Source organism: Bos indicus x Bos taurus, chromosome 16 (assembly GCF_003369695.1).
Source record: "Bos indicus x Bos taurus breed Angus x Brahman F1 hybrid chromosome 16, Bos_hybrid_MaternalHap_v2.0, whole genome shotgun sequence".
Lineage (NCBI taxonomy): Eukaryota > Metazoa > Chordata > Mammalia > Artiodactyla > Bovidae > Bos > Bos indicus x Bos taurus.
In genome coordinates this window covers 35,999,170-36,022,872 of record NC_040091.1, presented here as the reverse complement: position 1 = coordinate 36,022,872, position 23,703 = coordinate 35,999,170, and positions in this window count along the sequence as shown.

The window sequence follows — 23,703 nt, the reverse complement described above, 5'->3', positions numbered from 1 at the left end:
CTACCATACTTTTGTGGTCAAGGGAGGAGATCACATTTAAAGCAAAACCTGAGGCCCAAGGAATCAGTCCTTGAGAATCTTCCAGGCTGAGGAAACACTTTCCTTTGAGACACTGTGGTAAAGAGAGACATAAGTGTTGAGGAAGTTAATTAAGATGGGTTCTATGGCTGGGACATTGAGGGGAAGGAGAGAATGAGGAAGTGAGAATGAAACAGAGGGCAGGAACCCTGGAAAGAATTTTGCATGTTATTCCAAGTACACTGAAAAGTCACAGGAAGGCAACATATAATGACAATTCCTCCTTCTCAAAAACTATGTCACATCACTTCTAGAGCAGAGGGGAGGATGGTCGAGGGGAGAGTGATGAGGGAAGAGTATCTGGTTCCCTCTGGAACCTCTGAGCTTTAGAAAGGACTGTGCCTGACTATAAATTATGCTGTCACGTGCGGTACTCATGATTCCAGTATTAGCACTGGATGGTCTTCAAAGAAGAACTTGAAGAAAGAAAGCTTTAAGAGGAAGTTCTGAATGGAATAATTGTGGCATCTTCAGGTATGACTCATTTTGCACTGAACTTCCTCTAGTGGTATAACCTGAGTGAGACAGGGTCAAAATAAAGCCATATTTATTGAGCAATTATCCCTTGCTTAGCACTATGGTAGGTACTGTGATGGCTGCAATAATTGGTCGCAATCCTCGAGGACTTTAAAGTTATTATAGTAGGGGTGGTAGAAAGAGGGCATCAGAACAGTCCAGTAATAATGAGCCCAAAAGTGCATAACCTCCATTCTGGGTGTCTAGTTGACATCTCACAACACAGAATTCAAAGTGGTAGAGGGATAAGGACTTGGAGGAGAAGCTGACAAATCATTAGTGAGGCTTAGCAAAGCAAATGGGCTCCCCAGGTGGCTCAGTGGTAAAGAATCCACCTGCAGGGCAGATGTGAGTTTGGATCCCGGGGTCTGGGAGATCCTCTGGAGGAGGAAATGGCAATCTGCTCCAGTATTCTTGCCTGGAAAACCCCATGGGCAGAGGAGCCTGGTGGGCTACAGTCCATGGGGTAGAAAAGAGTTGGACACGACTTAGTGACTAAACAACAGCAACACATATATATGAAATTTAGAAAGACGGTACTGACAATCCTACAGGCAGGGCAGCAAAGGAGACACGGATGTAAAGAACAGACTTTTAGACTCAGTTGGAGGAGGCGAGGGTGGGATGATTTGAGAAAATAGCATTGAAACATGTATATTACCATTTGTAAAACAGATGACCAGAGCAAGTCCGATGCATGAAGCAGGGCACCCAAAGCCGGTGCTCTGGGACAACCCAGAGGGGTGAGGTGGGGAGGGAGATGGGAGGGGGTTCAGAATGAGGGGGACACATGTATCCCTGTGGTTGATTCATTTGATGAATGGCAAAAATCATCACAATACTGTAAAATAATTGTCCTCCAATTAAAATAAATAAGTTAAACAACAGCAACAACAAGCCAAGCAAACAGGTAAGTGAGAATGCTAAGATTCTTCTCACACGCTGTTATTTCTTCCCACAGGATTATTCCAAACATCTGGAATAGAGGAGCAAGCCAGGATGTCTTTCCCTACTCATCCTACACCTTTGCCTTTGGTGGAAAACTTGTTGAAACATCAGGGATCCTGCCTGTCATATCATTTCCCAAACTTTGAAAGACCAAGGGGAGCAGTCACTTTAGATTTATCATAGGGATGGGGGCCTGTCTCCAGTGTCAAATTGACCCTTTTTGATACCAACCAGGGGTTAGGAAGAAAAACAGGATGCACAGAGCTTGTGTAGAGAAAACTTGGGTGTTAAGGCTTAAATGCCACTGAGGTTGTATGCTGGCACAGTAGAATTCAGAGTCTGGGCCTGTCACCTCAAGTAAGACATTTGGAGGGGCTTCCTTGGTGGCTCAGCAGTAAAGTATCCATCTAGCAATGCAGGAGACACAGGTTCAGTCCCTGATCCAGGAAGATCGCAAAAGCCTTGGGGCAGCTAAGCCTGTTCGCCACATTGAGCCTGTGCTCTAGAGCCTGGTAGCTGCAGCTACTGAGCCAGTGTGCTGCAACTCCGACAGCCATTTGCCCAGAGCCCGAGCTACACAGCACGAGAAGCGATGAGAAGTCTGCATAATGTAACTAGAGAGTAGCCCCCACTCTCCACAAATACAGAAAAGTCCATGTAGCAACGAAGAGCAAGTACAGTAAAAAATGAATAAAGACATTTGATCTTATTCAAATGAACTGCTGCTACTGCTAAGTCGCTTCAGTCATGTCCGACTCTGTGTGACCCCATAGACGCAGCCCACCAGGCTCCGCCATCCCTGGGATTCTCCAGGCAAGAAATTCAAATGAACACGTTTCATCAATTGATAAATTCCAACCAATGATGTCTTTCACTCTTACTGGTTCTAGATTCCAGGACAAGTAAGGCCAACTAGTTTTTCCCTTTCCTGGTCATGAGGTAGAAAACTCAGGAGATGGCTGTTAACAAGGACTTCAAACTGTGACTCAAAGCACACAGTTGAGTGTTAAGACCTCTCTTTGAATCTGGGTTCCTTCACATACTAGTAGTATGATGCTGAACAAGTTAACGCCTTTGAACCAAAGTTTCCTGATCAGTAGAATTCATTTAGGGTCCATACACTAGGCTGTTGAAGAGGAAAAAGTGAAATAAAATACATGAAAGATCTGAATGAGGCCGGAGGTACTACACAGATAAGAATTAATCCTATTACACAGAGCACTGAGGTCAGTAGTGAGCACAGCCGCTGCCTCCCCCAGCTCAGGTACCACCAGCTGTCGCATGGAGGCCAGGGGTCTAAAGAGCCGCAGTTTCACATTTCATCCATCTGATGCTATAGGTCTAGAGCCTAGTGCTTAGAAGTTCCCAAAGTTCTATTAAACTATTTGAGACATGAGACATGGAAAAAAACATACCTTTGAAACATGAAAACTGTTATATTGAAAAAAAGGGAAGGAATGTTCAAGTAAATGTCTACAAAATGTTTCTTTCAATTAGTCAACTTCAATAGAACTTAACTGAAACAGAGTTATATATCAATTGTTTAGTGTGTGATAAGGGTGCATCTTAATATACTTAATTTGATACAAGGTAGGATCTCTAAAAGGAAGTTCCTAGAGCCTGAGTGATATCCCGGCAGCTCTGTCTATGTCAGTGGAGCATGTGAGCCAGGAACAAAGGCCTTTTCTCTTTCTCCTACTTAAACCCACATTCATCTGTTACAATCTGGCATCACATCTAATTTTAACAGCATCATAAATGCTCTTTTTATTACTTTTCTTCCTCTAGTGTCCTGCATCTTATCCATAGGAGCTACAGAAGATGAACTGACTCCGGTTTTATTCAAACTGAGATGAGATATGCCCACTTGCTGTATGTTTTGAGGAAGGTTTGTACTTCAGGAAGGTCACCTTCAGTTCCCTTCCTCCTATCACTCCCTCTTGTCCTTCTATTCTTATGGTGTGTGGTACCATGGGACTCTGGTTATTTGCAAGTATTTATTGAATTGTAAGAAGGCTCATTGGTTAGGTTGGCCTGAGTGGGAGCTAAGAGGTTTTGTGAAAACAGGTGGACCACATACCAGGCTCCCTTCTTGCCTCTGACACTTCACTGTCTGACCTTGGGCAAGCTCTTTCCCAGTCTGCTCTTCCACTGGCTTATCTGTGCAATGAGATGTGTAACTCTCACTTTGAGAGTGAGTGCTCAATCACTCAGTTGTGTCCGACTCTTTGCAATCCCATGAACTGTGGAATTCTCCAGGCAACAATACTGGAATGGGTTGCCATTTCTTCTCCAGGGGATCTTCCCAACCCAGGGATTGAACCTGGGTCTTTGGCATTGCAGGTAGATCCTTTACCACTGAGCCACCATGGAAACCCTATATAGGAGAGTAGATGACCAGTAAATCCAGCTTTCATGTACTATGCTTCTGATTGTAATTCTGAATGACTCTGTCATCCATGCGAGTGCCAAAGACCCTCAGTAGGTAGACACATCCATAATCTGCTCCATGGAGAGAGGTCAGGCTTCCATTCACCTTGGCTTTTTCCTTTCTTCCAAGTTGACAAAACTTTCTAAGTTTGGAAAGCAGCCTGATGGACTTGCCTGACGAAGTGTTGCTTAAATTGTATGATTAAACTACAAATGTAATGAAACTGTTTCATCTCAGGAATAGAAAGCCGCTTGACATTTATTTTCCCCCAATTAATCACCCACTTTCCCCTCAGGGCTATCTGCAATGGGGGATGAGGAAGATGGGAGTGCTGAGTTACCCACACTGTTGGCTACCCCTCTGCTGGCATCCGCAAGCTAGCTGTGCTCTGCCTTGCCTCCTGATTTGGTTCAGGTATTGATGCCCACACTTTTCAGAGGAAGACAGGGCCCTGCATAGCCACAGGAGGGGAGAGAATATGGATTAGATAATCCAATCATAGTAATTCCATTCCTTTTATCTTTAATTTTGTGCTCCATCCAATGTGATGCGAAGTGAAATCTGCTAAACTGAGGAAATCTGCTAAAACTTTCCATACAGGGAAAGTTTTTCTTGCTTTGTAAAAGGGATGCAAAGAACTTCCCTGGTGGGTCCAGGGGTTAAGAATCTGCCTTCCAATTCAGGGGATGGGAGTTTGATCCCTGGCCAGGGAGCTAAAATCCCACATAACAACTCCTGAGCCCACACGCTCCAGAACACCTGCCCTGCATCAAGAGAAGCCCTTGTACCACAACAAGAGAAGCTCAGGCCCCTAGAGAAGTCCTGCACCCCGCAACCAGAGAAACCCTGTGCACCACAATGAAGAGCTGTGCAACCAAATTGAAAAGAAGTTGAGGGGAATGTAAGGTAGGCATGCTCCCTCTTTTCCTGCCTCCTCATGTCACTGTGTGAGTTTACAGAGCTTGAAAGTGTAGCAGTTATCTGGATACCATGAACAGAAATACCTACAAGCTGGTAGAGAGAAAATGGAAGGAATGTGGGTCTTTGGTAACATCTTGAAGCTGCTCATTCATGTAACCTTGGGACTTCTCTGCTTTGGAAGGTCTCATGGTAAGAGAATAATTTGTCCTGTTGCTCGGAGCCCCTTCTGGTTGGGTTTGCTGTTACAAAAGCCTGCTGGGCTTCCCCAGTGGTCCAGTGGCTTAAGAATCTATCTGCCAATGCAGGGGACATGGGTTTGATCCCTGGTCTGAGAAGATCCCACATGCTACCAAAGTAGTTAAGCCTGTGTGCCCAACTACTGAACCTGGGCCCGCTAGAGCTTGTGCTCCACAAGAGAAGCTACTGCCATGAGAAGCTAGCTCACTGCAGTGAAGGGTAGCCCTCACTTACTGCAACTAGAGAAACCTTGTGCACACCAATGAAGACTCAGTGTGGCCATAAATACATAAATAAATGCTAAAAAGACAAAAGAGCCTGCTTGCTGCTGAATGAAGGTGCTGTCCACATTTCCCTTTCTGCTTGGAGCAGGTTTGGGAGAAGCTATCCCAAAGGTCAAGGAGCCTCAGAGGGTGGCCTCATAGTAGAGCTTTTCAAACCAGTCCACAATGTAGGACTGAGGGGAGGAAGTTCAAACCCCCTACAGGATTGGGAAGTAAATCCTAAATCTGCAACCAAAAAGCTGAAATTTATTTGACCTCTTATATCTTTAACTTTGAAATTCATCTGAAATTCTCAGTGTTTCCTAATATCTTTTTTGCACACAACATTAATAGTTTGCCTACTTACCGATTAAATTATTTCATTTCTCCTACCCTGCAAATTTTCAGTGTGAATTAATGCTGGACTGACCCGCGGCAATGTATTTCATATGATGGGAACAGAGCACCTTCTTCCAGAGGTGTATGTAGACAGAACCTGCAAAGGCCCATGGGATTGTTATCGCAAAAATGGAAGAGGTTGAAGGAAGAGGAAGTATCGGGGGGAGATTTGGCAACTTTCCCTTCCCCTCAGGCCTCAGCTTAGAGATTCTAGGCAAGTGATGGTGACACAAGCCTCGCACAGACCACATTCCTGCCTGGGATGAGGTTTGTGCAGGTGAATTCCCAGGCTATACAGGTGACTCCTGAAAGTCTTGAGTCATTAAATCAAGATTTGCCCCAGGCCACTGCTCATTGTCAGGGACAGGGTCTCACTTCCACTGTGCCTCACCCACCCTGACAGGCTGTCCCTTCAATCAGATGTGAAAGGGCAAATCACTGACATCATTTTGGGTTAGTCCTTTCTGTATCCCTTTCATCTAAAGCCATCCTCTTCTTTTGTGAAAGCCTCCTAGAATATCAGCTCAGGGAATCCAAAAAGCTTGCTTCTCCTGTTCTCTGTTGGATCCTCAATGCCTTCTACTGTGTCTGGCACATAGTATAGGCTTCATAAATATTTTTTGAATGACTGACTTTGAAGAGAGCAAATTGGGAATACTTTGAAGGCCATTCCATAGTAGGAGAGATGCAAGTGCTTTGCGAGTTGAGATGATAGAAAATGAGAGGAACAAATGAAGATGGGACCTTGGAAACCCATGGAATCTCAGAAGGCACCCAAAGAAGGAGCTACTGGAAGACGTGGGGTGTGGCTCTAAGGATGGCACACTGTACGAGATGCTGTGCAAGCGCTCACGAGCCTCATGGCAGAACCCAGGTCATTTTTTCTCGTGAGAAGAACTGTGGGCCTGGGTGGAAGGTCTAGGACAGGCCATGTTCCTGTGGCCTGGGACAGAACTGTGGTCCACCCCCTTAGCACCCTACCCATGGCCTGGCCAGTAAGACTGATGACAACAGCACAATGTTGTCTTCCTCGTCAGTTACCCAACAAATTCTCAGAACACTAGTCAACACAGAGTGGGCGGCTTCCACACCCTGGAGGAAAGGTTGTGGGGAAGCCCCTGAGTTATTATTACAGGTTGTTGCCCGACTGTCTGTGCGTGACCTTTGCTTCCTCGGCTCTCTCTGTGTCTGTGACAGGCTGGCCTTTCTTTTTCTGGGTTTAAGAACCTCTTGAATTCTTTGGTTCTGTTCCATCTGCTCCTTCAGATACCTTACCTCTCCAATTATATTAACCAAAGTAGGGGAAAATGAAGTCGAAGGTTGCTATGCTGTGCTTAGTCACTCTGTCCTGTCTGACCCTATGGACTGTAGTCCACCAGGCTTGTCTGTGTCCATGGGGATTCTCCAGGCAAGAGTACTGAAGTGGGTTCCATCCCTCCTTCAGGGCATCTTCCCAACCCAGGGATTGAATCCAAATCTCCTGCATTGCAGGCGAATTCTTTATCATCTGAGCCACACGGGAAGCCCAAAAATACTGCAGTGGGTAGCTGATCCCTTCTCCAGGGGATCTTCTCAACCCAGGAATTGAACCAGGGTCTCCTGCTTTACATGCGGATTCTTTACCAGCTGAACTACCAGGGAAGCCCGAAGTTAAAGGTTGTCAGCTATCAAAAATATAATGAAGAAAATGCTTCATTAGAGTTTCCCCCAGCAGAATCTTCCTTTTCCAGAGACCATGATCTTGCACCATTTGTAAATTTATTTGACCCAGAAGAATTATTTTTGGAAGTTTTTATGAATGAAATGTGTATGTTTATTGAGATACCTGGTGTATTGACAAATACTTATTATAGTAATCCAGAAATAACTGTTTTAACTACCTTACTTCAGGATGCTTATTTCTGAAATAATAAAGGTTCTATCCAGGAAAAGAAAAAAGTGTTCTCAGCTGATGGGGCTTCCCAGGTGGTGCTACTAGTTAAGAACCCACCTGCCAATGCAGGAACCATAAGACTTGAACATAAGGGTTGATCCTTGGGTTGGGAAGATCCCCTGGAGGAGGACATGGCAACCCAGTTCAGTATTCTTGCCTGAATAATCCCATGGATAGTGGAGTCCTGGCAGGCTACGGTTCACCGGGTTGCAAAGAATTGGACACAAAGTGGGAGACAGGCCCCCATGGTTGCTAGAACTGCTGGGACAGGCAGAATGGCTGGAGCACCTAGACTCTGCTCATGAAGTGTGCACTTGTGCTAGTTTGCAAACCCCCAGGGTGGAGAGAGCCTTGCACTGGTGGCACCCCACCCCAATTCCTGAAGCCACAATGCCCTGCCTGGCCCCCAGCCTCAGCCTACTCCACACCACAGCCTCGCACTAGATCTAGGACTAACGCCACAGGAGAAAGCACACACCCTTGGGCTACTTCTTCGCAGAACCATGAACGCCTAATACAGGTCCTCTGTGAGTGCACAAGCTTGACTTGCTTCAGCAACTACTACCTTTGGAGAAGGCACATGCTCAAGGGAAACAGAGCCTGCTTAAGCCTGACTCTCAGGGCTTCTACATCGACAACTGGGGAGCAGCTCTGCCCCTGACAGGACAGCGATGCTACAGAGCAGGGAGGGATTCCCCTCGCACACTGTGCACAGGTTTTAGGTCCCCCCACACCAATCATACCTTGTACAAAGGACATAACAGCCAGCATATCCTGAGGAAGGATGTGGCTGGCATCCGCACTGAAACCAGCCCTTGCACCAAAGACACAGAACACACACAGTCGACACAGATACGCTGCCACCTAAAAACACGCCTTCGAAACCACAGTGCTTAACTGCTTTTCCTAAATTCATACAGATAGAGGAAGGTAAGTAAGATGAAAAGGCAAAGGAAGCCACTAGTATTAATAAAGCAAAAATACAACCTTATAATAGGAGGAAATATTTACAAAAGCTGTGACAAATATATCCAAAATATACAAACAGCTCATGCATCTCATTATCGAAAAAAACAAGGGATCCAATCACAAAATGGGCACAAGACCTTGGTAGACATTTTTCCAAAGAAGAACTATGATGGCCAACAGACACATGAAAAGATGCTCAGCATCACTACATAATAGAGAAATGCAAATCAAAACCACAATGATGTATCTCCTCACACCAGTCAAAATGGAGATCATCAGAAAGTCTGTACATATTAAATGCTGGAGAGGTTGTGGAGAAAAGGGAACCCTCCTACTGTTGGTGGGAATGTAACTGGTGTGGCCACTATGGAGAACAGTATGGATGTTCTTTAGAAAACTAAAAATAGAGATACCATATGTACCTGGGAGCAATCACACTCCCAGGTACATATCCAGAAAAAATGAAAGATCTAATTGAAATGACATGTGCACCCCGATATTCATAGCATCACTATTTACAATAACCGAGACATGGAAACAACCCAAGTACCCAACAACAGACGATTGACTTAAGATGAAATGTGTGTGTATGTATATGTGTGTGAGTATTTATACATATACATATACAGTTCAGTTCAGTTCATTTCAGTTGCTCAGTCGTGTCCAACTCTCTGCGACCCCATGAATGGCAGCACGCCAGGCCTCCCTGTCCATCACCAACTCCCGGAGTTTACTCAAACTCATGTCCATCGAGTCGGTGATGCCATCCAGCCATCTCATTCTCTGTCATCCCCTTCTCCTCCTGCCCCCAATCCCTCCCAGCATCAGAGTCTTTTCCAGTGAGTCAACTCTTTGCATGAGGTGGCCAAAGTATTAGAGTTTCATCTTCAACATCAGTCCTTCCAATGAACACCCAGGACTGATTTCCTTTACAATGGACTGATTGGATCTCCTTGCAGTCCAAGGGACTCTCAAGAATCTTCTCCAGCACCACAGTTGAAAAGCATCAATTCTTCAGCGCTCAGCTTTCTTCACAGTCCAACTTGCATCCATACATGACCACTGGAAAAACCATAGCCTTGACTAGACGGACCTTTTTTGGCAAAGTAATGTCTCTGCTTTTCAATATGCTATCTAGGTTGGTCATAACTTTCCTCCCAAGGAGTAAGCGTCTTTTAATTTCATGGCTGCAATCACCATCTGCAGTGATTTTGGAGCCCCCCAAAATAAAGTCTGACACTGTTTCCACTGTTTCCCCATCTATTTCCCATGAAGTGATGGGACCAGATGCCATGATATTCGTTTTCTGAATGTTGAACTTTAAGCCAACGTCTTCACTCTCCTCTTTCACTTTCATCAAGAGGCTTTTTAGCTCCTCTTCCCTTTCTGCCATAAGGGTAGTGCCATCTGCATGAGTGAGTGAGTGAGTTAGTGAATTTGCTCAGTCGTGTCTGACTCTTTGCGACCCCATGGACTGTAGCCCACCAGGCTCCTCCATCTCTGGGATTTTCCAGGCAAAAATACTGAAGTAGGTTGCCATTTACTTCTCCAGAAGATCTTCCCGACCCAGGGATTGAACCCAGGTCTCCCGCATTGTAGGCAGATGCTTTACCGTCTGAGCCACTAGCCATCTGCATATCTGATGTTATTGATATTTCTCCCAGCAATCTTGATTCCAGCTTGTGCTTCTTCTAACCCAACGTTTCTCATGTATATACATATAGGTATATGTAATAGAATATTGCTCAGCCATAAGAAAAAAAATTGCCATTTGCAGCAACATAGATGGATTTAGAGAATATTATGGTGTTCAGTTGCCCAGTTGTGTCTAAGTCTTTGTGACCCCATCGACTGCAGCATGCCAGGCCTCTCTGTCCCTCACCATCTCCTGCAGTTTGCCCAAATTTATGTCCATTGCATCAGTGGTGCTGGAGAAAATTCCTGAAAGCCCTTTGGACAGCATGGAGATCAAACCAGACAATCTTAAGGGAAATCAACCCTGAATACTCATTGGAAGGACTGATGCTGAAGCTGAAGCTCCAGTATTTTGGTCACCTGTTGTGAACAGTCTGCTCATTGGAAAAGTCCCTGATCCTGGGAAAGATTGAGGGCAGAAGGAGGAGGGTGTCAGAGGATGAGATGATTAGGGAATATTACACTTTGTGAAATAAGTCAGAGAAGACAAATACTGTATAATATCACTTATATATGGAACCTAAAAAAGAATACAAATGAAAGTACACGCAAAACAGAAATAGGCTCACAGACATAGAAAACAAATTTCTGATTATGGAAAGGTGGGAGGGACAAATTAGGAATATGGGATTAATAACAAATACAGGCTACTACATGTAAAATAGATAAGCAACAAAGATTTACTGTGTAGCATAAGGAATTATGTGTAATATCTTATAATAACCTATTATGGAATATAATCTACAAAATCCCCCTGAATCACTATGCTGTATACCTGAAATTAACAAAATACTGTAAATCAACTATACTTCAATAAAAACAAAATAAAACTTGCCACCATTTATTGAAGATCAGGCATTTCATATGCTTCAGTGTTTTTTGAAGCATATCCACAATTGTTGACACTCCTTCCAAAGGAAGAGGGGTCTAATTCATCTCCTGTTGATGATGGTTGGCAGTGGCCGCTCACTTCTAGTGAAGAGAAGGCAGTGGGAAGTGATGCTATGTGACTTTCAAGGCCAGATTAGTAAAACTTGCTACAGATGCACCTGTTTCTCTCTCAGGACATGTGCCTTTAGAGCCCTGATCTACCATGTAAGAAATACAGGTGTGCAGGAGGGCCAAGTGGGGAGGGCCCTGGTGGTGGGAGGAGATACTGGGGGAGCCCCAGAAGCTCCAGACCCTCTGCTGATTGTCTTCCCAGCCCTGGCACCAGACATGTGAATAAGGAAGCCTTCAAAATGACTCCAGCTCTGACCATCGACTGATTGCAATCTTGTGAGAGACCTCAAGTGAGAATAGCCCAGCTTGGCCACTTCTTAAGTTCCTTACCTGCAAAACCCACTAGACTACCAGATATTGCTGTTTTAAGCCACTAACTTTTGAGCTGATTTGTCATGCATCGATACATGATGCACATGGTATCAACTAACAACACTGAGTAATAGATATTGGAATCTCAGTTTTACAAATGAAGAAACTTGTAGTAGTACTGTCAGTTGCTCAGTCGTGTCCGACTCTTTGCAATCCCATGGACTGTAGCCCGCCAGGCTCCTCTGTCCGTGTGATTCTCCAGGCAAGAATACTGGAGTGGATTGCCATTCCTTTCTCCAGAGAATCTTCCAGACCCAGGAATCAAACTCAGGTCTCCTGCATTGCAAGCAGATTCTTTACCATCTGAGCTATAGGAAGGTTTAGGGAATTTAAGAAACTCATGTATCACGTCCTTCATGGTCCAGAGGTTAAGAATCCATGCTTCCAGTGCAGGGGAAGGGGTTTAATCCCTGGTCTGGGAAGATCCCACATGCCATGGAGACAACTAAGCCTGTGTACCACAACTTGAAGCGGTAGGGCAAATAAGCCCGTGCACCACAGCTATTAAAGATATGCACCTAAAGCCGAGGCTCTTCAACAAGAGAACCCACTTCACTGAGAAGCCCACACACCACAATGATGACCCAGTGCAGCCAAATAACTAGCTAACTAAATATTAAATTAAATTAAAAAAAAGAAACACATGTAAGTTACTACTTGGAAGATGCCGAGCAGGGACACAAACGTGTGTCCACTTGACTCTAGAGTCCATGCTTGATCCACTGCACTGGGGCGGCCTCATTTGATTGATCCTGGAGGAAGTTGAAAAAAAAATGAGTAAAAAGGCCTTTTCCTGTATCTGCCCTACAAGCTTCTCAATATTCTAGGATGAGACACATGACCTTGTTGTGTTTGGAAGATCACCACCTGCTCCACCCTCTCTTGGCTCATCAAAGGTAACTGGCAAAGTGAGTTCCCAGAAGTGAGCTCTCTCAGTGTTGTGAGTCTCCTTAGGGATGGCATTGACATTTACATAAACTTCAGAGCAGGGCTGCTAGCAGGAGGGGCTAGTCAACTGATCCAGAGGGCCCAGGTTGCTCTGGGAAAACTTGTGGAGGCTAGCAAGCCTGAACTCAGGGCAAGCAAGGAAGAGCCATATGGTGTGTGGTGGAAAGGGGGTGGAGGAAGACAGAACAAATAGGGCGAGGAGTGGGAGAACAGCTGAGAGGGAAAAGAGAAGTGGCACACCGTGATAGAAGTTCCAAAGAGAAATGAGAAAAATGTTCATGGAGAGGATGGCTGAGTGTTCCCAGAGACAAACAACAAGGGCCCCTGCAGCTGCTGAGGGGATGTGACTGGCTTGATACGAGCCCCACGGGGATGTACGTGCCACAGTCTGCTTTAGAATCACTACCCTAACCTTCAGGCCTCTAAGATGCTGCACCTTTAAGAAAAAAATGTTTCTGAGAAGACAGGGTCTGTCCAATCAGGTTAATGTCTGTCAAGTACCTTTTGCGTGTCAGGAACCAGTTGATGATGGGATGTACAAAATATAAATAAAACATGTTTTCTGCCCTGGAGGAACCTGAGGTCTAGAGTGGAATAATACTTTTTCAATATCTATTGTGTGCCCGTTCCTATATTAAGTGATTTACTTGTTATCTCCTGGAGAAGGAAATGGCAACCCATTCCAGTATTCTTACCTGGAGAATCCCACAGACAGAAGGGCTAGAGTCCACGGTGTTGCAAAGAGTCGGACATGGCTGAGAACACACTTATCTCCTGTAAGCTTGACACCAACCCTATAAAACAGATATTAATACCTTTATAAGAAACTGAGTGTAGAAAAATTAAATAACATGTTTAAAGTTACATGGGACTTTCCCGGTGGCTCAGTCAGTAAAGAATCCTCCTGCAATGCAGGAGACTCCAGTTCGATCCTTGGGTTGGGAAGATCCCCTGGAGTAGGCAACCTACTCCAGTATTCTTGCCTGGAACATCCCATGGACAGAGGAGCCTGGTGGGCTACCGTCCATGGGGTCACAAGAGTCAGACACGACTTAGCAACTAATCTACCACCACCTTCATAAGAAACTGAGTGTAGAAAATTAAGTAACATGCTTAAAGTTATATACAATAAGCAAGTGCTTGGGTTTTAACCCAGGTTAATCAAATTCTAAAGCCCATGGTCATTGCACCATAGACCCTGCCTGCGTCTCAGAACTATGAACCAACAGGTTAATTTTGCCTCAGAGGCCAAGGGAGACCCAGGGAGAGGGTGCAGGGGTTTCATGGAAGTTATTATTAAATAGATCTAGGCTGTGAGGATGAGGAGTTAGAGAGGGGCATTACGGGCAGAGGGAAAAGTGTGCCAGGGAAGGAATGGAGGGAAGAGACCTGCAAATATAGGCCAGAGCTAGATTGTGAGGGACTGATTCTGTCTTGTTAAAGGCATATGGTCTTACTCTATAGGTAATGGGAAGCACGGCAGAGGTTTGGAAACAGGAAAGTTCCTTGATCAGATTTGCCTTTTAGAAAGATCAGCCCCTGTAGCTCTGTGAAATAGTGTTTGGAACATGGAGTACCTGAGCATTTTTACTTGGATATTGCACTGATCCCTGAACTTCAAAATTCTCACAATGAGACACATGGTTCTCTTTCTCTGGCTTGCAAACCCTCATCTTCTCCTGGGGCCCCAACTTAGTGAACAGATCATTTCTCTGCTCAAAACCCTCAAACAGTCATCAAAAAGTCTACAAACAATAAATGCTGGAGAGGGTGTTTAGAAAAGGGAACCCTCCTACACTGTTGGTGGAAATGTAAATTGGTACAGCTACTATGGAAAACAGTCTGGAGGTTCTTTAAAAAGCTAAAAATTGAGATTCAGCAATCCCATTCCTGGGCATGTATCTAGAGAAAAGTATAATTGGAAAATACACATGTACCCCAACGTTCACTGCGGCACCACTTATAAGAGTCTGGACATGGATGCAACCTAAATGTCTGTGAATCAGTAAAGAAGATATGACAGATTTATATAATGGAATACTACTCAGCCATTAAAAGAATGAAATAATTCCATTTGTAGCAACATGGATGGACCTACAAATTATCATACTAAATGAAGTAAGCCAAAGACAAATATTATATCTTTTATATGTGGAATCTAAAAAAAGGACACAAAAATCTAAAAATGACACTTATATACAAACATAGAAAACAAACTTAAGCTCACAAATGGGCAAAGAGAGGGTGGAGGGATAAATTAGAAGTTGGGATTAACATATACACACTACTATATATAAAATAGATAACCAATAGGGACTCACTACATCACACAGGGAACTATACTCAATGTATTGTAATAACATATAATGGAAAAGAATCTAAACACACATATATACATAAATATATACTTTTACAAATATGTAATTTTACTTATATATTTATAACACAAATTTATATTTTTAATTATAATTTTATAATTTATAACTTTACATGTGTGTAACTCTGTGCTATATACCTGAAACTAACGGAACGTATCCCTCTCTCCTCTCACTAGAATGAAAGCTCATGGGAACAGCTTTTTTTTTTTTTTGTCATCGCTATACACTGATGCAGGCATTAACCTTGATTCTTCCCATTTTCTCTCTCCCTCTATCCAGTTCATTAGCACGTCTATGGACTTTGCTCTCAAGAGCCTGGAACAGAGCCTGATGTGTGACCATCTTGCTTGCAGTTTTGTTAGCAATTTTTATCTTATTCCATTACCAAAGAATACCCACTCAGTAAGTGGACGGTTAACCCTCAGGGCCAGCAGTGAAATGAAAAGGAGAAACTGGACCAGTGAGGTTCAGCTCTCAACCTTGGTCTGAGAGGTGCAGGAGTTCATGGTCGTACACAAAGCAATCCGACAGGAATGTCCTTCTTCCCACTTTCATCTGTACCCATCCTCTACCTTTCCTTCCCACGGTGTATACAGCATCCTCATTCTTATCAAGCACCAACCTCTCTTTGCTGCTCTGCTTCCTCAGGAAATGACTACTACAACCACTCTTTATCTGTCTTTGGTGTGGAATGTTTTCCTTTCACGGGGCTGTGACCATATCAAAATGAAAATTCTCTTTTCCATTTTAAATGTGTATCTCATATACCACCTATATACTTTTGGTTAAGACATCAGAAAAAAAAAACTGACTTTAATTCCTGTGTCCATTTCCTCACCTCCTTGTATCTCCTTAACCAGCTCCAATAAAGCTTCATCTTCCCTACTGGACTGGAATTGCCCTTGTCAAGGTCACCAGTACCCTTTATCCTGCCAAATGCAATAATCACTCCTCTATTCTTAAAAAAAAAAAATGTTCATTTGGCTGTGTTGGGTTTTAGTTGCAGCACACAGGATCTTTCCTTGTGGTGCATAGACTCAGTAGTTGCGGTACACATGTTTCGCTGCCCCATGGCATATGGGATCTTAATTTCCTGAAAACCAGGGATTGAACCTGTGTCCCTTGTATTGCAAGGGGGATTCTTAGCCACTGGACGACAAGGAAAGTTTGTTTATCCTTATTTTATTTGACCCTTTGGCAGCTTCCTACACAGTTGTCCTTCATTCTCGACAAACTCTCTTCCTTTGCTTTCAGTAAATTTATTGACTGAGTTTTCTCCCTGAACATGGCCATTCTTTTTCACTGGACGCACTCCCATTCCTTTCATTAGACCTCTAAATATTAACCTCCTATCCCTTTTCTTCCCTCTATTTTCTCACTTTCACCCTTTAGTTCCCTTCTTTCCACCCTCCCCATCTCTTCTTTATCAACACCTTCTCCTTAGTAATCTTACTAGTTTGGATCTTTAAATATCTTCTCTGTGTTTTTAACTGTCTGGCCATGCCATTGATCTCCAGAGCAGTATATCCAATTGTGTTTTTGATCTATCTACTAGGTTGTTTTATAAACATTTTAAGCTTTTCTTCGGCACCTTAACTTTTCTACTTAACCTGTTTTTTCCTCCCATTTTCCCTCCATATCAAGGAATTGATTCTACCATGCACTAAAATGTTATTCAGTTGCTCAGTTGTGTCTGACTCTTTACAACTCCTTAGACTGCAGCACACCAGGCTTCCTAGTCCTTCACCATCTCCAAATTTGCTCAGACTCATGTCTATTGAGTCAGTGATGCCACTCAACCATCTCATCCTCTATCATTCCTTTCTCCCCCTGCCTTCAATCTTTGAAGGCTGGACAATAAAAAAGGTGCTGAAGAATTGATGCCTTCAAACTGTGGTGCTGGAGAAGACTTTTGAGAGTCCCTTGGACAGCATAGGACTTCCCTGGTGGCTCAGACAGTAAAGCGTCTGCCTACAATGTGGGAGACCCGGGTTCAATCCCTCGGTTGGGAAAATCTCCTAGAGAAGGAAAGGCAACCCACTCCAGTGTTCTTGCCTGAAAAATCCCATGGATGGAAGAGCCTGGTAGGCTACAGTCCATGGGTTTCGCAAAGAATTAGACACAATTGAGCAACTTCACTTTCACTTTTGGACAGCTTGGAGATCAACTAGTCAATCCTAAAGGAAAGCAACCCTGAATACTCATGGGAAAGACTGATGCTGAAGCTGAAGCTCCAATACTTTGGCCACCTGATGTGAAGAACTGACTCATTGGAAAAGACTCTGATGCTGGGAAAGAGTGAAAGCAGGGAAAGATTGAAAGCACTGAAGTGAATAAGCCCCAAATCTTGAGAATCAAGGCGTTATTTTTGGTTCCTCTTGTTTCCTCTCTCCCTGTATTCAATCCATCAGCAAGTTGAGTTGTGTCTACCTCCAAGATATAACCTAAATGTGTCTGCTTCTCCCCAACTTCACTGCTGCCACCCTGACCCAACTTCTACCATCTCTGCTGTGCTGTGCTGTACTTAGTCGCTTAGTCATGTCTGACTCTTTGCGACCATCTCTGCTAGATGATTCCAATGAAGGTTGAAACTCCAATAAGGATTGATCCCTGGTTTCTCTTTTGGCCCACTCTACTAAGCTGCTAAAGTATCATCTACAAACTTAAATCAGGTTCCATCAGTCACTGCTTTAAAATACACGAATGGCTTCCAATAGCACAGTGAATAACATATAGACCTGTTGCATGGCCTACAAAGCTGCATGAACTGTCCCTGCCTCTCCCTGAGCTCATACCACTCACATGTCCCTGAGCTCTGAGATGCAGTCATCTGGGCTTCTTGTTCCCTAAACAGAAACAGGTTTATTGAAGCCTTCAGCCTTTGAGCTTGCTGTCCCCTCCTCCAGAAACTGCCAACTCCTTTTCAGAGTTCAGACCTCAGCCTATCTTTACCTCCTTGGGGGAAGTTTCCCTCAACACTGCCACCAAAGTAGCATATCACCAGCTCCTCAACCCTTGGAACTCCATTTTTTATCCCATTTTATTGTCTTTAGTGCACTTGCTGCTCTCTGAATTTGTCTTCTGCATTTATTTATTTACTGTCTCTTTCAAAGAGTAGAAGACAATAAAAGCTTTGAAAAAGCAGGGACTTTGTCTGCCTTGTTCACTTGTATGTTTTCAGTTCCTAAAACAGTGCTTGGCACTGATTAGGGCCTCAATGGCTTATATGTTCAATGAATAAATGAATGAAAACAGAGTTGGAAGAATATATGGCTGCTGATATGCGTGCTTTGAAGGATGGTGAAAAGGTGTTTCTTTCTTCATAAATCTTCCCATGTTGTAACCTGCTAATACTTGAAGTTCAAATTTTAAAGAATAACAACTAACTTTTATTTCTAGTTATGACTTAGCTATACAGGACTCTCATACCCAAAACATAATAAAACCTAAGTAAAATTTATAAAGCAATTTTTCTTTCTCCTCTTTGGTATTCTTTTGTACCCAGAATCAGAGGATTCTTGCTTTTCACCAGGGAAAAATCCTTGGCCATTATCTATTAGATGTTGTCTTCCCCATTCTCCCTGTCCTTCTCTTATCAGAAACATTCCAAACCTTCACATTCTAGTATTATGACATTTTCCTTCTCTTTCATATTTTTAAGTTCTTTCTCTGTTCTGAATTATGAATTTTTTTTCTTCAGCTCTATTTTGGTTGACTTATTCTTCCCACAGATGTATTTAATCTGCTCTTTATTTTAGCTTTAAATTTAATCACATCACCACAAGCATGGAAATCGAAACTGTAATAAAAAGACCTTCCAACAAACAAAAGCCCAGGACCAGATGGCTTCACAGGTAAATTCTACCAAAAATTTAGAGAAGAGCTAACGCCTATCCTACTCAAACTCTTCCAGAAAATTGCAAATGAAGGTAAATTGCCAAACCCATTCTATGAGGCCTCTATCACTCCAATACCAAAACCAAAGATGCCACAAAAAAAGAAAACCTACAGGCCAACATCACTGATGAACATAGATGCAAAAATCCTTAATAAAATTCTAGCAAACAGAATCCAACAACATATTAAAAATATCATAATCATGACAAAGTGGGCTTTATCCCAGGGATGCAAGGATTCTTCAATATTCACAAATCAATGCAATAAACCACATTAATAAATTGAAAGGTAAAAACCATATGATTATCTCAATAGATGAAGAGAAACACGTTGACAAAATTCAGCATCTGTTTATGATTTTAAAAAGCCTCCAGAAAGCAGGCATAGAAGGAACATACCTCAATGCAATAAAAGCCATATATGATAAACCCACAGCAAACATTACCCGGAATGGTGAAACATTGAAAGCATTTCTCCTAAAGTCAGGAACAAGACAAGGATGCCCACTCTTACCATTACTATTCAATATAGTTTTGGGTGTTTTAGCCACAGCATTCAGAGAAGAAAAAGAAATAAAAGGAATCCAGATTGGAAAAGAAGAAATAAAACTCTTACTGTTTGCAGATGACATGATCCTCTACATGGAAAACCCTAAAGACTTCAAGAGAAAATTACTAGAGCTAATCAATGAATATAGTAAAATTGCAGGATATAAAATTGATATGCAGAAATCCCTTGCATTCCTGTACACTAACAATGAAAAAACAGAAAGAGAATTTAAGGAAGCAATTCCATTCACCATTGTGATGAAAAGAATAAAATACTTAGGAATAAATCGACCTAACGAAACAAAAGACCTATATATAGAAAGCTATAAAACACTGATGAAAGAAATAAAAAATGACACAAATAGATGGAGAAATATACCAAGTTCATGGATTGGAAGAATCAATATAGTGAAAATGAGTATACTACCCAAAGCAATCTTTAGATTCAATGCAATCCCTATCAAGCTACCAACGGTATTTTTCACAGCACTAGAACAAATAATTTCACAATTTGTATGGATATTTGTATGAATACAAAAAACCTCGAATAGCCAAAGCAATCTTGAGAAAGAAGGATGGAACTGGAGGAATCAATGTGCATGACTTCAGACTATACTACAAAGCTACAGTTGTCAAGACAATATGGTACTGACAGATAAACCCATGCACCTATGGACACCTTATCTTTGACAAAGGAGGCAAGAATATACAGTGGCGAAAAGACAATCTCTTTAACAAGTGGTGCTGGGAAAACTGGTCAGCCACCTGTAAAAGAATGAAACCAGAACATTTTCTAACACCATACACAAAAGTAAACTGAAAATGGATTAAAGATCTAAATGTAAGACCAGAAACTATAAAACTCCTAGAGGAAAACATAGGCAAAACACTCTCTGACATAAATCACAGCAAAATCCTTTATGACCCACCTTGCAGAGTAATGGAAATAAAAGCAAAAATAAACAAATGGGATCTAATTAAACTTAAAAGCTTTTGCAGAATGAAGGAAACTACAAGCAAGGTGAAAAGACAGCCTTCAGAATGGGACAAAATAATAGCAAATGAAGCAACTGACAAAGAATTAATCTCCAAAATATACAAGCAGCTCATGCAGCTCAATTCCAGAAAAATAAACGACCCAATCAAAAAATGGGCCAATGAACTAAATGGACATTTCTCCAAAGAAGACATACAGATGGCTAAAAAACACATGAAAAGATGCTCAACATCATTCATTATCAGAGAAATGTAAATCAAAACCACCATGAGGTACCATCTCATGACAGTAAGAATGGCTTCTGTCAAAAAGTCTAAATTCTGGAGAGGGTGCAGAGAAAAGGAAACCCTCTTACACTGTTGGTGGGAATGCAAACTAGTACAGCCACTATGAAGAACACTGTGTAAATTCCTTAAAAAACTGGAAATAGAACTCCCATATGAAAGAGCAATCCCACTGCTGGGCATACACACTGAGGAAACCAGAATTGAAAGAGACATGTGTACCCTAATGTTCATCACAGCACTGTTTACAATAGCTAGGACATGGAACAAACCTAGATGTCCATTGGCAGACAAATGGATAAGAAAGCTGTGGTACATATACACAATGGAATATTACTCAGTTATTAGAAGGAATGCATTTGAATTATTTCTAATGATAAGTTCAGTTCAGTTCAGTCACTCAGTCATGTCCGACTCTTTGCAACCCCATGAACTGCAGCACGCCAGGCCTTCCTGTCCATCACCAACTCCTGGAGTCCATCCAAATTCATGTCCACTGAGATGCCATCCAACCATCTCATCCTCTGTCATCCCCTTTTCCTCCTGCCCTCAATCTTTCCCAGCATCAGGGTCTTCTCAAATGAGTCAGCTCTTCTCATGAGGTGGCCAAAGTATTGGAGTTTCAGCTTCAGCATCAGTCTTTCCAATGAACACCCGGGGCTGATCTCCTTTAGGATGGACTGGTTGGATCTCCTTGCAGTCCAAGGGACTCCCAAGAGTCTTCTCCAACACCACAGTTCAAAGGCATCAATTCTTCGGTGCTCAGCTTTCTTTATAGTCCAACTCTCACATCCAAACATGACTACTGGAAAAACCGTAGCCTTGACTAGATGGACCTTTGTTGACAAAGCAATGTCTCTGCTTTTTATTATGCTATCTAGGTTGGTCATAACTTTCCTTCTCAAGGAGTAAGTGTCTTTTAATTTCATGGCTGCAGTCACCATCTGCAGTGATTTTGGAGCCCAGAAAAGTAAAGTCAGCCACTGTTTCCACTATTTCCCCATCTATTTGCCATGAGGTGGATAAAACTGGAGCCTATTATACAGAGTGAAGTCAGAAAGAAAAACACCAATACAGTATATTAATGCATATATATGGAATTTAGAAAAATGGTAATGATGACCGTATATGCAAGACAGCAAAAAAGACACAGATATAAAAAACAGATTTTTGGACTCTGTGGGAGAAGGCGAGGGTGGGATGATTTGGGAGAATATCATTGAAACATGTATATTACCATATGTGAAATAGATCAACAGTCCAAGTTTGATACATGAAACAGGGCATTCAAAGCTGGTGCACAGGGACAACCCTGAGGGGTGGGATGGGGAGGGAGGTGGGAGGGGGTTCAAGATGGGGGACACATGTATACCTGTGGCTGATTCATGTTAATGTATGGCAAAAACTATCACAATATTATAAAGTAATTATCCTCTAATCAAAATAAATAAATTAATTTTAAAAAGTAAAAAAAAATTTTTTTAATCACAACATTTTTCCCTTCTAGGAGTTAAATTTTTCCAAAAATTCTTACTTCTTGATAGCTATCTTATTTTTTCATGTTTTAAATGTTTAACATCCTTAATTTATTAATTTATAAACACATTCTTATAATTTAACCAATAATTGTATTATCTGAATTCTTAGGAATCAGACTGAGCTCTTTTTGTTTTTGCTGACTCTTGCTCATGGTGGCTTAGTCACTCATGTTCTTTACAGTTTTTACTTTTGAGCTCATGTTCAACTTGGCTTTGTCTATGGGTTGCCTGTGGAAGCTGTGTTGTATATCTGCCCCTCCAGAATGATTTATTTTGGCCATTGCTAAAATTTTATTTTGTTCATGCCCTAGGGTCATCTTATGTTCCTTTCTTCTCTTGGGGTTTCTGAGACTATACAGATAGTGTAAACATGAACCTCTAATCCACATGAGGGCAGGTTGGGGTTGTGAATTCTCAGAGGATACTTTTTTCCAAAGAGTCCTGGAGAATATATCAAGTACTATTCTATGCACCCTTTGTCAGTGGGCAGACATTTTCCTTGTTCCCCTTCACTGAGGATTTTTCAGTTCCTGATTTTATGCAGAGGTCTTGGATTCATTTCTTTACCTTGTGAGTTTCAAGAAACTGTGTCCTGTTCTCATGTTTTTCCATGGGTAAAGAGAATGAAAGTTATCCTCAGAACACACTTCTCTTGAGCACTCCCTGGGGAATTCCCTTATTTCCATGCAAGTTCAGCCATACATTTGAGAGGCATGCCATATCTAATCCAGCAATTTTAAGGGTTTTTGTTGGGAAGATTTATATGTTATTTAGCTTACCATATTTTCAGAGATAGAAATCATACAGTTTTATATAACCCATGTATTAGTTAATGCCTCATGTCTTTATATAATTTCTTCTGATTATTGATAATAAACTTAAATCTTTAGAGAATTTTAAGGCTCAGAAATTCTTTACATACATATTCTCCCATAGGAATCATTATTCATTTTTCTAAATAAGAAAACTAGGCTCAAAGTTAAGTGACTCGTCTAATAATAACCACTATTTTTTTTTAAATGGCACCATAATTCCTGTCTCAGGCACTCTCTCTCTCTCTCTATATATATATAAAATGGAAAATGCTTATAATAGACATATGTCTTGTGGTTGAAAAAACTGTGTTGAATGTTTATGTAACTGGACTAAGGTCCCATAGCTGGTCATACTCAAACCTGTCTGATTCTAGAGCCTGTTCTCTTCCCAGTGCTCTCAGTTCATTCTATTTCCCCAGGCTTCTCTCCTAGATGTAGACTTAATGAGGCTATTTTTGCATTTTAGTAAGAATTTTTACTTAAGACAGTTCTTTACTAGTAAACTGTGTTTATTAGTAACAATGGTTCATTGGT